The following is a 10,265-nucleotide window of genomic DNA, read 5'->3' on the forward strand; positions in this document are numbered from 1 at the left end:
CAGCATGTGGACAAAAAAAATTGACGGCACTTTTTCTATGGGCGTTGCCCATCTACTCCATGAAAAAGAAAGGAACTTGATTTTTTTTCCTCCGTGAAAAAACAAATGAACCGTATTTTTCCCTCGTTAAATGTTCGTTTTTTTCTCGTTCCGAGGATTAGGAGTGAGCGGGAGGGGTGCAAAAATGGCTCAAGTTGACGTTAGGATTGGACATGATAAAAAAAAATAGGCAGTGGTTTAGACAACTATATATTGGAGTAATGTTTTTACTATTAGTTCCTAAAATTGAGTTTTAGTAATATATTTTGCATGCTTTTGGAGATGCTCTAATCATCTGTCTAACCCTGTTTTGAGGATATATTTAAGGCGAGACGAGATGGATGCGGTCCTCCGACGCAGGGCGAGGGCATAACGGAGCCGGGATGGAATGGGAATGGGAATGGCGTATGGACCAGTCTAGGAGGCGACAGAACTAGGACATGAGAGAGGGACCGACGGGTAGTTGGCTTGTAACTAGTTGCGAGTGTCGCGCTCGCGTACGCCGGGGGCGGATTCCAATTTCCCATCCAGATTAGGTATCAGCTCGGCATCGATGGGTTGGCGCATGGTATTTTGGTGGAGGGGAGCCTATGGCTGGCTACGCTACCCGGCCTGCGGAACACCAGCAATTCGCCATTGCTGCTGCTCGGCCTGATCCCGACACGACCGCCTCAAAAGCCGCGCCCGAAGCGTGCCGGCCGACGACGCTGCTGCACCTGCGCTGTCTCCACACTCCACGTAGTGGCCTTCTCCGCCCTCCGCCTCGGCCCGTGTCGGAATCACTAAAGTCTTGTTTAGTTGCTAAAGTTTGGAGGTGCCAAATTACTGTTACAGCACTGTAGTATACTGTAGTGTTTCGTTTGTATTTGTGAATTATTGTCCAAACATTGACTAATTAGGCTCAAAAGTTTCATCTCGCAACAACAAAACTGTACAATTAGTTTTTAATTTCGTCTACATTTAGTACTCCATACATGTACCGCAAGTTTGATGTGATGGAGAATCTTCTTTTTGCATAGTGCTAAAGTTGGGAGTTGGGGGTGAACTAAACAAGGGCTAACGACTGGAGCCCATGCCATGCTCCCCAGACCGGCCAACCCAAGGGTTATTTTTTATTTTTAACTTGACCGGCCAACCCAAGGTGGGTTATTTTTTATTTTTAACGTTTTTAAAATATATTTTTAAAAATAACCTACCCCAACATTATTTGCACGGTGTGACCCTTTTGGTCGCGTTGTGCGTCGTGGCGTGGCAGTTAGCCATGCGCGAATGGCGCGACAGTGCTGCCACGCTGTCGCTGACTGGGTGAGGCACTGCCGCGCCACATGCATTGGCGCAACAAGTATGTCGCGCTAGATCGCTTGGCGTGGTAGCGGCTACGTCCAGGCCAGTGCATGAGCTTCTCCTTCCCTCTCCCTCCTTTCTTCCAGCTGCTGCCCCTGGCGAGCTGGCCCTTCTCCTCGCCGTCGGCCGCTGTGCCCCCCGATTCGCCCCCAAATCCAACATTTTGGGGTGGGAAAAGTGGAGGGAATTGATCCCCGCATCCTTGGGAAGGTATTCCTCCACTTTTTCCTTTGTTTTACCATTGTATTTGGTAGATATTTGAACAACTAGATTCGGCTAGGGTTAGGGTAAGATGTTGAATGTTGTAGTAATGAAAGTTCATATTGATAATCGGAGTCGCAGTACACTTGTAGGTATCGTTCTGCCCCTAAATTTGATGTTTAGAAAATGTAACGTATGCTTGATTTGATATTTTGGTAATGATTTAGTTGGAGGTATGCAATGTAGATGAATAATGTAAATGAAAGATAGAATTCTTAGTAATGATTTAGTTGGAGGTATTAAATGTAGATGAATGGTTAGACCTATTTGTTAGCAACACAATGGTATTGTTCTAAAATCTAAATTCATGTTTGCTCACTTGTTGTGTAGGTGTGATGTCAGCGACCAGGTATGAATACAAGCGGCACATGGGCTATATGCAATACCCAAGTGAGTCGGATGCGGATGCTCCCGTACCTCCAGCCCTTCTGGTCCCAGATTGTAGATGTGGCGTGTCAGCCGAGGTGAAACAATCAAGGCATGTAAAAACTGTCGGAAGAACCTATTATCACTACAAGATTTTGTCACTAGTGCCACGGCATGAAATCGTTGCAATAGGGGTCGTTTCATTGCAATAGCGAGCTATTGCGATGATTTTGTGTCGTTGCCTTAAAAATCATGTCGTTGCGTAAACTTGTGTTGTAATAGGGTATTACAATGACACAGGAAGCCGTGGGTATAAGGGTGAGTTGTTGCAACGATGTATGTTGTAGTAATAAGTGGATATTACAACGCCCATTGTCGTTTCAATTTTATTAATTGCAACGGCAGACGTCGTTGCTATAGTGGCTATTGCAACGACATTGCCCTGTTGCAAACAAGCGTTAATGCAACGCAATAATGTTGTTGCAATACGAGACTTATACTGTTGCAATATGCTAACAAGATATCTCAACGAAATACTAGTCGTGGCTATATGCGTCAACCATATCCCAACGAAATATGGCGTTGCAACATGCTTAAAGGCTATCGCAATGAAATATGGGTCATCGTTATACGCTCAACGGATATCGCAACGATGAGAAAGTGTTGTAATATGCTTACAAGGTATCACAACGAGGTACGTGTCGTCGTTATATGCTTCAACCATATCGCAACAAAATATGTTGTGGTTATATACGTACAGGTTGTTGCAACACAATACGGGTCATGGTTATACGCTCAATCGTTGCACAGCTTCTTTGGGCCTGCGCTCCCGCTCGCCGCCGAACCATCCTCGCATTCGACGCGGCGGATGTACATCTTCGCAATGTCGTCATCTGCGTTGCCGCTGTTGTTCCTGTACATCATCAGGGCATACAGATAGGCCCCCACATCGTGCCCACCCGCCGCGGCGCAGGAGAGCTCATGGAGGGATGATTGGGGGCAGCGAAGAAATCTACAATCCCTTTGCGGGTGCAGGCCTCCGGGTTCCCCACACCCACCAGCAGAGCGAGGAGGGCGTACTACCTGTCTGGCTCGTTCCACTGCATATTCTCCTAGTATGTCCTGAGTAATGCCACGCGCTCTCCGATGGATGGGTTGCCGCACGCACGGTGCATGAGCCTACAGACCGCCCGTAGGTTGTGGAGGTCGTCCATGGGCTGGAAGGAGTTCGCAACAACGTGGCCGGCGATGTCAATGAGCACCTCCATAGGGAGGTTTGTGAGCAATCGGCATTGCCTTCTCGACGCCATGAATGTGGAGAGGTGGAGGGTCACGAAATCTAAGGGGGAACGGTGGAAGGGGGCGCCAGCGGACTACAGGCCGAGTTCTTGAAAACCTCTTTTTGCGATATGGCGAGGAGACTGCAGAGAGGAGCTCGGGTACAGGAGGAGTTATAGATATTCCCCGCTGCCGGTGCATTGGGAACTGCCGAAGAACAAGATTGCATTGGGAACTACCGAAGAACAAGCGGAGGAGTCGGGGAGATCAGGCGGCGCCGACTTTTCTCGGGTATGGCAGGCGACTACTGGAACAGGCCCCGCAATAACTTCCCACATCTTGTCCCATCCCATCCCATCCCACTACATACCGCAATAACTTCCCACATCCCGTCCCGTCCCGCTGCATACCGCAGGCCTAGTACTCAAAAACTCTGTTGACTACGACTCACATTACACGGTGATGCAGCAAAACATGCATGACATGCCCCGATCGAGATGGTAGATGGTGGACATGACACATCAATCTTAATTATGAAGATAGCTTTCACATGCTTTCGTACCTAGCATGAATACGTCTCGGTATCAATCCCCTTACCCCTCAATATTATTTTCGAGTTTCCCTGGGTAAAAGGCGGCTCTTCGTGGGAAGTGGCACGACCAGGCTATGGATCGGGTAAACGACATAGATTAATCACGACATAGATCAAACACAATGCTAGGACATACTCCTACTCCTAGATAAGTGTACCTTGGTAAAGATGTCACGCTACAAAATGAACAAGTACCTCAATGGTTTGTGCGATAAATCATGTCCTTGAGGAGATCGATTACCAATTTGCACCGAAACATTGTTTAACATTTAACATTTTCACAATGAATCAAAATAAAAAAGAAGAACACCATGAATCGAACTAGAGCAGCATATGAACCCAGTGCCGACAAGTGGGTCCCGCATGTCAGTCACACACCAGTCCGAAACTATGTATAACAAGGTTGAAAAGCTAGAAGTGAAACAAAACAACCAGGAACATATATGTATGCAAGTGGAAGTTTGATCCTATGCCTGCAAGCCCTTGTTATTTTTTTTCAGTGGATAGATGGATCCAAGAAATATGATGCTAGGATTCGCCTTTCCCATACGACAGGACGAAGCTTGAATCATACCAGCAGTTCAGACGTTAGGTTCCTCCTCCACCAAACACACCTCCAATGACCGAAGAGGAGAAGTAGGAGGTGCCTGCAGGCGTGTGAGGGATCATCCCTTGTGCAAGTGTGAAGTAGCTGCTAAGCTTATGCGTTCTAACATAGGGGTTCCACATAAATTCACTCCATTTTTCTGATGCTCGCTAAAGACACATGTACGTTTTGTACCATAATGTTTCAATCTTCTGCAAGTCGCACTTGTATATTTTTGAGATATAGCGTGTAATCTTCTCATTCTTTACATGCAGGACGGATGGCCACTATGTGATTTCAATGAGTACATCAATGGGCCTGAGCCATTGTGGCCAATGCAAGAGCAAGTGCGGGAGTTCGAGACTGGAAAGGCACCATGGCCATGTGAGTCATTTCCTAGTGATAGATGCAAGTGTGGTATATTGGCTATGCAAGGTGTGGTGCCCTTCGAGCTTGGCTATGGTTGGTTCTATGACAATGCATATGGCGAGTATTGGGTGAGGAACTATTCATAATTTTTTGTTGTGATTAGTTGTGTCATTTTGCATTGCTATAAATTTCTAGGAGTTTGAAAACTTTTTGCAGGAGGGAAGGACATGCGATTGGGAAAGCTTTTATGGTCGCCATGATCGAATGTTAAAGTTGGATCGTACATCGAAACCATGGAAGTCAAGAGAAACTAAAGCTTTGAGAGATAAGATAAGGTCTAAGTATGATGTGCCTATACCTGATGGTGACTTGCTATAAGGAAAATATACCAAGATATGGTTCGCGAGACTGGGGTGGAGCCTAAAGGACTTTATGCGTCGGAAACTCTTATTAAGTATTGGAGATGGAACAGAACCAAGACAGAACAGAACCAAGTATCCATGGCTTCTAACTAAAGGTGAGAGGAGAGAAAAGAGAAGGAAGTTGGAGGAGGAGAGAGAGTTGGAGAAACAGAGGTTGAGGGAGGAGTGAGCTCGCACAGGTTTTGTGGTTGATCCAAATACTAAATACCTAAGGGTTCATGGGAAGAATATTTTTAGTAGGTTGAGGCAAGGAAGAGGAGGATTCAAATGGAAGAGTTACAAGAAAGGGCAGAAGAGGCGCAGATGGAGGTGATGAAGGCACTTGTTGCCGACTTACCTGTTGGCATGGCCTTTGGCAAGGGTGACAACTGCAAAGATGGAAAAGAAGAGATGGCAAAGAAGGTATAGATGGAGGCGGTCAAGGCACTTGTGAGAGAGATGCCTCAAGATAATGCTAATGTCGACAAGAAAGGGAAGGGAGTTGTTATTGCAGGGGAGGATGATGATGATGATGGGTGGGGTGATGATGAGTTACTATATGAAGGTGACTCCAACTAGATGAATGTGTTCATTGAGTTAGTATTTGTGTTTCGTTAGTTGTGTGAACTATGTTTAATTGTGAGATTTATGTATCCATGTGATCTAGTCCGCCCTGTATTTGTCTTGCATTGAACCATGGGTACTATAGATATTAATTATCGATGATACAACATTCAAAGTAAATAAGTAGATGACGAACTACTAAATGGTGATAGAACATTTCAAGTACATAAATAGATGGCGAACTACCAAATGGTGATACAACAAGTACTTAAATATTTAGATAAACTACGACTACTACCCGTAGTAGTTCCGGCATCCATGTGCTGTTGGTGGCATCAAATGTCGATTCACATTCCTCTCCCATTCATGTTGTAGTTGTTTCTCAAGTTGCTTGATGCGATCAGTCATTTCGTCCTTCTCTTGTTGAAGCTGGGTCACTGGTTATCCTTTTGCATGTTCTCTTGCAACAACTGATTTATCTGATGATGTTTCTGCATGTTGTCCTCTTCCAATTGCTGTTTGACTAGGTCAAGATGACGAATGTACTCTTGGAGATCTGGTTTCATCTAGCCATCTATCCAATAAGTGAATCCGCAATTGTTGATCTGCCAAAAAGTTTAAACAAATGAATGTAATTCTTTAAAAATAGACATAATTGATGAGTTAAGAATGTAACCTTGAAGTGCGGGCAATGGAAGAAACATCGTCCAACATCACCAAAGAGCTCATAAACTTGAACCACCGTCTCTTCACCATGCCGGCAAGTAGGCCAATAGTCACATGATAGTGGATTATTGGTTCCATAATAATCCTTAGTGCTGACATCTAGATTTGGATGGGGAGGAGGCGGATCCAAGGGATCTTGCATCCATGCCATGGATTCAGTGTTCTACTTGTGCTAGGTGATGGTTTTGGAATACAAGCAAGGTTTGGTTTTATAGGGGTCCAAGACTGAGTTCTGGATAAGTTCAGGATTTTATTTTGCATTACAAACATTGTTTGTCTAGTTGATGTGCCAAAGCACTAAAAAGGCTAGAGATGCACCTGAAAAGCCTAGGATCTCTGAAAAAGCGGCAGCCCTGAAAATGCTAGAGCTGCACTACAAAGTCTAGAGAGGCCTAAAAAGGCTAGCGGGCTCTAAAAAGTCTACATATGTAGCATGTGGTAGTAATAAAGTCCCGGCTTTCATTGCATACAAATATGAAAAGGCAATGGTGTTGTACGTATCGTTGCATGACACTATGATAACACATGCAACATTTGACACCATTGTCTTTGACATACACAATCTATTACATTTTGCAATGGCATGTGTGGCTCACTTGTTTAGTAAACATGTTGAGCCTTACTAAATCTAACATACCTTAGGTAAAGGAAAAAAGCCAATTGCAGTACCATAGATGTATCATCTAGTAGTACTGACTTTGTTGGGAGTACTAGGACAGTCCACCTTGTGAGTAGCCACCACCGCCAGACGACGGAGGAGAGGGAGGCCTATTCTTCTTCATGTGGTAACCACACCTGCCGAATGGATCTGAGCTTATTGGGTCATCCATGATGCTAATGACCCATGCATTGGCTTTAGCATCCACCTCAAGGGTCTCGTTCCTATGCTTCAGGTTGAAGATCTTGCACTGTAGATACTTGATGTACTCTTTCCTGTGTTCATGGATTAGAGGATCAACCCACTTGGCATAGCAGCAATGTCCCTCGTCAAGATAATTTTGATGATGCTGTTAGTCATAACTAAAGTACATTAATACATGATTACGTAGGGTACGAGTACTCACTAGTCCATAAGGGCACATGAAGAAGCGATGGCCGCCATTCCCATAGTCAACGTACATCTGCATGACACAAGGCTCCCTATGGAGGCAAATAGGCCACACAGCCTTCCGGCCATCATATCGTCTCAGTACCTGCGGTGGAACGAAACAACTCCTCCTTCAAGAGGGAAGTGATCAACTGGTGCATCGTACTCAGTAGGGCCAAATAAACCTGGCCAAGTGATGGTAGGAATGGCAGAAGTAGCACCCTGGCCCTTCTTCCCATGGCCTCTCCCCCCTGGTGTGGCCATAGTTTCTTATGGTGGAGGAGAAGGGAGGGCTTTGCTAGTGCTGCTGCTCAAGTTGAATGGAAAACTTGGTGGTGCTACTGGTGCAAGCGGGTTGCTTGTTTTATAGACAAAAATGAAGTAACGACATTGGTGGTGTAGTCACATCAAATTGAAAAGGCCCCCCGGCAAATCTATAGACTTTGCAGTGACTCTGTAGGCTTTTCAGGGCTGCCTAATTTTAGTGATTCCATAGCCTTTTCAGTAATCCATCATATCATTGATTCCATAGCGTCCATAGCCTTTTTAGTGATCCCTCGTTTCATTGATTCCATAGCCTCCATAGCCTTTTCAGTGATGCCTCGTTTCATTGATTCTATAGTGACCATGTAACTTCCAAAGGCAAATAGATAGAAATTACCATGTAGTGATGGAAAGGTGTATGCTCAGGTCGTGTTCCCAAGCGTTTCATGTTGTCGTACTCATCAGCTATGTCATCAAAGTCATCAGAAGGAGGATTTTCAATGGGGTCGATTGTCCAAGCTTGCTTGATCCTAGTTCTTGTGCCTCCGTAGTACCATCGAAGGTACTCCTTGTGTGGTCCTGCACGCCAGTGCGACCCATCCATGGGATCACATCTTTACCTGTTATCCCAAAGCTGGAGATAACGAGCATGTTTTGCCCTCCAGTCATTCTCCTTGTACCTTTTCTTCCGGTTGATCCTACAATCAAAATTTTCTTAGCAAGGCAACATATAAAAGAGGTCACTCGAAAAATGCAAAGTGGAAAAGGATGAGGGCATACTAGTGCAATGCCTATGAAGTGGAGTACTCCACAGGAGGGCACTGTTGTGCCCTACCAAACTGACACATCACCCTATGCTGCAAGTGCATCTCAACAACATACTATATTATAAATGGCACCGTTGACCTCCACAATTCTCTATCTCTATATCACATAGGTGAAAAGACAATTTTGCTCAGTTGTTCACGGGTGTACGATGTCCATTCAACCTACAAAATTTTGTAAACACACAAGTTACTTTATAGGTGATTAATTCGAACAAAAAATGACTATGGTGCTGAATTTATCTGGGTCTGCGTGACACAATCAAGCTCATTTGTGTAGAACTTGTACCACCTTGCTGGAGGGCCACGAATAGGATCTGCATGCTTCCACACATATGCGAACATGAGAAAGGAATCCTGGCGGGTGCAAGCCTGAAAAAACAAAGGAATCAGATTGTTCGCATGGTCCAAAACATCTAAGAACAACAAAGCGGAATATGGAAGTAGTCGTTGTGTTATACCTCCACGCGCAGACAGCAAGGTCGACCCACCAAGATTCGCTCCCAAATCCAAATTTGTAGAAGGTAAGCACACCCTCCAAAGTTGGCATCCTTTGCAGTGCGTCTGCAAGCGTCACACAACTGCCTATATAGCCAAGCAAGCAGCACTGAACCCCAACTGTACCCACGGATGTTATCCTAATTCTGACATAATAATGGAAGAACCATCCAAGATACGGTGTTCCCGGCTGCATCAGTGAGTAAGAAGCCACTCACAAAGTGCCACAGCAAAACACGTAGATGCCTCTCCACAACCTCTTCATATGCTCCTTGTGGGCATACACTGAACTGCTCCCTCAACCATGCCAAGCTCACCTCGGACGTCTTCTTCTCCTTGTCTCCCTCCTCAGGCTCTGGAGGCCTAATCCTAATGTGCAGCTCTACCATGTCATGCCAGTTGTCACTCTGAATGATCGCCGTCACTGGAAGCCCTTCAAGCGGAAGACCAAGGATCATGGCCACAGTCATCTCCCCACACGGGAGGTGGAACATGTGAGTCTCCAAACGCCAGCGGTTGACCATGGTGGTCAGCATAGGTCCATCCATCAGAGGAAGGCCCCCAGCAACCACCCGAGCAATGTCTAGAAAGCCCGCTCTCTGTAGGTACGACGCATAGCACTCATCCCACCTAAGTGGGGAGTGCACCCGCAGCTGTAATGGCTTCAACTCCTGCAAAACAACCAAATAATTGCAAACATGAATATCCTGAACCATGGAAGTAAATGGAATTAAATGGAAATTGTAGTACCTCATGGTGGTCGGCGAGGAGGTGGCCGCAGTGGTTCACATCGTACGCGGCCTCAAGGAGCGGGTAGGCTGGATCTGCCATCCTGAAATAGAATAAACAAAACTCATTAGTAATAAGCTTCTTTGCATGATTAGTAGAGTAACAAAGAAAATATACTATCAATAAGGCATAAGTACAAGTATACTACATCTTAAAATGTTTAACATGCACACTACTACCTCGGCGACTACTCTCAGGTTGGAAGAACTCTTATTTTTCTTTTTCCCCTTAGATTTCTTCTTACGGCTTGTAGAATTCCTAATGAACTTGTGGCACT

The sequence above is a fragment of the Setaria italica genome, chromosome VI, assembly GCF_000263155.2.
Source record: "Setaria italica strain Yugu1 chromosome VI, Setaria_italica_v2.0, whole genome shotgun sequence".
NCBI lineage: Eukaryota > Viridiplantae > Streptophyta > Magnoliopsida > Poales > Poaceae > Setaria > Setaria italica.